Consider the following 4,165-nt stretch of genomic DNA (forward strand, 5'->3'; position numbering starts at 1 on the left):
AGGGGTCAGGGAGATAGCTCAGTAGAATAAGCGCTTGCCTGGAAAGCTCAAGGGCCTGCGTTCAATCCCCGGTTCTGCAAAAAAAAAAAAAAAAAAAAAAGTTATAGACATGTTAAAAGGGGGGAGCACAGGAAATAGCAAGCATTAAAACAGAATCACATATGCCAGGCATGTTAAAGTAACCAGACTGAGGACTTCAAACAACTCACAAGTTAAAAATTCTAGTAAAGTTTCAGCTATTCTGAGTTTCCAAATTCTGTTTTTACAGAAACAGTTTGCATTTCCCAACTGTGTTTACATGCTGTCTGCTAGAATGTTTACTACTACTTTTACTAGTTCTAGTGGACAGCAATACAAACACAGATGGGAAATGTTATCATAACAAAGAACCCAGTAATAAAACTTTATGAGTAGTAACATCTTGAAAAACAAGTGTCAGCAATCTGGCAAAGAACCCAGAAAGAATTCTATAGATGAAAAATAATATCATGGAAATAATTCATTTTATCAACTAAGGGGTTAAAACAAATTTTTCTTAAATGGGCTTAACTTACATTCAGATTGTGAGATCCAGAGCTGTTTCCTGCATGGTTTGTCTCCTCAATCATTTCCTGAAGGACACTGAGAAGCTGGAGGAATATGCAGGTGCAGATCAAAGGCCAACTTCTGCTCCAGTGTTGTAGGAAGGGACTCTACATCATTGGGGAGATCCGTGTGCTCCCCTTAAACTACTTAGGACCCGTGGAGAGTAGCCTGCCAAGGTATCCATATTCAACTATTTTTGTTTTTCTTGGGGGGGGGTATTGGTACAGGATCTCAGTATGCAGCCTAGGCTGGTCTTGAGCTCATAATTCTCCTGCCTCAGCCTCACAAGTGCTGGGATTACAAGTGTGTGCCATGATGCCTGGTTGAAGAATGCTTTTAATGGGATTATGAGTAGACTGGGGATGATTGAGGGAATAATAACTGAGGTCGAAGATAATTAGAACAAAACTCTGAAAACCACTAGAATATCTAAAAACTATGGAATTAATAGAAAAGGTATAATGTGTGCATGTTGTGGATACTGAAAGAAAAACAGAAAATAATAGAAGAAGATGTATTTGAAGTAATAATGACTGAAAATTTCTCAGAGTTAATTCCAGACACCAAACCTCAAATTCAGAAGATACAGAGAACACCAAGCAGGCTAAATGTCCCCCACATGGTATCTAGGTTTTCTTTCTCTTTTTTTCTTTCTTTCTTTCTTTCTTTCTTTCTTTCTTTCTTTCCTTCTCTCTCTCTCTCTCTCTCTCTCTCTCTCTCTCTCTCTCTCATTACCTTTTATTAGTACATGTTTGTGATACAGAATAATTATGTTCATCTTAGGGAACTGGTGCATACACATATCATAGCATTACCATTTTCCATAATGTAGTTATTGTGAATTGTGAAGCTATAAATATGGGTGTGTATCTATCACTGTAATATTATTATTTTAACTCTTCTAGGAAGATACTCAGAAGACAAATAGTGAGGTCAAATGGAATTTCCACTTTTAGTTTTTTGAGGCATTTCCATAGTGGTTGTAACCAGTTTACATTCCCACCAACAGTGTGGAAGAATTCCTTTCCTCCCACAGTCTCTCTAGCATTTATTGTTTTTCTGAGTCCTTGATAATAGCCACTTTTACTGGTGTAACATGAAGTGTCAGTGGCTTGCATTTCTTCAATGATCAAAGTTGTGGAAATTTTTTTAATGTGTTTATTGGTATTTGTACTTCTTCTTTTGAGAAATATATATTCAATCCAATTGCCCATTGACTTTTATTTTGCAGATATAATTATATATATAATATATATTATTTTTTGGTATCTGGGATTGAACTCACAACCTTTCAGTTACCAGTCACTTATGCCACTGTGCTAACTCCCCAATGCCTATATTCTAGAAATTAATCCTCTATCTGAAGACTAGCTGACAACATTTTCTCTCATTGTAGTTTGTCTCTTCATTCTGTTTTTTCCTTTGCTGTGCAGTTTTTTTTTAGATGTAAGGACTTGTTTTATTAGTTTATAAAATATTTTTCTTTTTTAAAAAAATAAATAATTTTTTCCATAATTTTATTGAAAAACAAATAGCCATGAGACAGTTTCAAATCAAATTGGTAGTACAGTTTCAATAATTAACACATTGCATACATTCCTCCCAGTGGTTAATTGCTGTACAAGATGAGGACATGATATCCTAACTACAAACACCATCAGAGCAAACAACTCTATTCATTAAGAGAATGTAACTATATATCTATCCTAACCACTATGAATACAGATACAAAATGGACATTCAACAGTTTCCCCTTTTTTTGTTAAGTTCCATTATTTGAATATTATAGGTGTGTTAACTCATCAAAATAATCTAAAAGAGTTCAGTAGTCCATAATAGTATTGGGTCTTCTCCTTCACTGGCAATGTCAGAAATTGTTTACCTGAGTCCCCTACAGCTCAGCATAACAGCATGGCTTTACTTCTTATATTTCATTTTTATACTTTTCTCCTGGGTGGTTAAGACCAAGGTAAAGCAGGACCTATGCAACAACAGTTGTAGCTTTTGGTGAGTGAGAGGACCCAGGCCGCGGGATCCTGAATAGACCCAGAGCGCAGGGCCAGCACGGAACCCTTCAGCAGAACTCCCTGCAAAGAGGCTAGAGGCAAGACCCACCCAGCTGAATCAGCAGCAGAACATCTTGCCAGAGAGACACAAAGGGTTCAACTCTAACAGCTGCAGCAGAAAGAAGTGGAGCACAGCAGCGAGATCCGAACAACACCAACCTGGAGGAATCTGAACTTCATAGATCCGGACCTGGTGCGAAGGTAATAACTCTATCTAAGCTCTACACCAAAGGTCAGAAGACAGTGGTATACAAAATGACAAGGAGAAGGAACAAAATGTACGCTCAGGCCCCGAGTCCAACCAGTACAACGGCAGAAGACACTAGCACTGAGGAAACTGGAAATCACACTCCAGATATCTCTGGAATAATAGCATTGACAGTAAAGAATCAACTGCACAAAGGTATAGAAGAAATCAGATCAGAAATAATTTCAGAACTAAAAAATGTAGTGGTAATTATAATCAAAGAAGTACTAAGTGCTTCTAAAGAATACACTGATAAAAAAAATAGAGGAGAATATAAAAATGATGGAACCCCTGAATAAACAATTTAGGAAAGAAATACAATCTATGAAACAGGTTCAAACTGATATACAGGAAATTAAAACCTCACTTACAAGCTGGTAAAACCATTTGTGTGAAAGTGAAAATAGACTTTCTCACCTGAAAGACACCATTGCAGCTAGTGAAAAAGTAAGAAAAGATATATTAAAAACAACTAGGATGCAGGAAAAAATAATTCAATACGTGCAAGAGGATGCAAAGATAAACAATGTGAGGCTAATAGGTATCAATGAGAAGGAAGGAGTCAATACAAATGATATAAAAAGAATATGGGCAGAAGTAATAGCAGAAAACGTCCCAAATATGGGGCAACAATCTGACGTTCCTGTAACCGAAGCATATAGAACGTTAAATAGTATCAATCCGATGAAAACCACACCCAGACATATAATAATCAAGATTCCTGAAATTCAGCATAGGAACAGTATACGAAAAACCGCTAAAGAAAAGAAACACATCACATTTAAAGGAAAACCCATCAGAATAATGGCAGATTTCTCTTCACAAACCATCAAGTCAAGAGAAGCATGGAGCAAAGTACTTCAAGTCTTGCAAGAAAACAAATTCCAACCCAGACTGATCCGTCCTGCAAAACTATCTTTCAAATATAATGGAGGAGTGAAATATATTTTCAAAGTTTTATTGATAAACAGCAATGAGACAGTTTCAAATCAATTCGGAAGTACAGTTTCAACAAATAATTCACTGCATATATTCTTCTTAGTGGTTAATTGCTGTACAAGATACGGACTTGTGATCCTATTTACTAACACCATTAGAACAAATCATTCTATTCATTAAGAGAACGCAACTATATATCTATCCCAACCACTTTGAATACACAGATACAAAATGGACATTCATAGGTATACCCCATTTTTTCTAAGTTCCGTTACTGAATATTATAAGTGTGTAAACTCAGCAAAATATTCTAAAAGAGTCCAGTAGC

General features: G+C 36.2%; 1 non-coding gene across 1 annotated transcript; it reads right to left on the reverse strand.

Moving 5' to 3' along the window:
* Nucleotides 1–574: 574 nt before the first annotated feature.
* Nucleotides 575–774, reverse strand: LOC111817178. Its single transcript, XR_002821438.1, has one exon. It is a non-coding gene; the product is annotated as a small nucleolar RNA SNORA73 family (small nucleolar RNA).
* Nucleotides 775–4,165: the final 3,391 nt, after the last annotated feature.

The sequence above is a fragment of the Octodon degus genome, unplaced genomic scaffold (genome assembly GCF_000260255.1).
Source record: "Octodon degus isolate 3935 unplaced genomic scaffold, OctDeg1.0 scaffold00050, whole genome shotgun sequence".
In the NCBI taxonomy this organism is placed as follows: Eukaryota; Metazoa; Chordata; class Mammalia; order Rodentia; family Octodontidae; genus Octodon; species Octodon degus.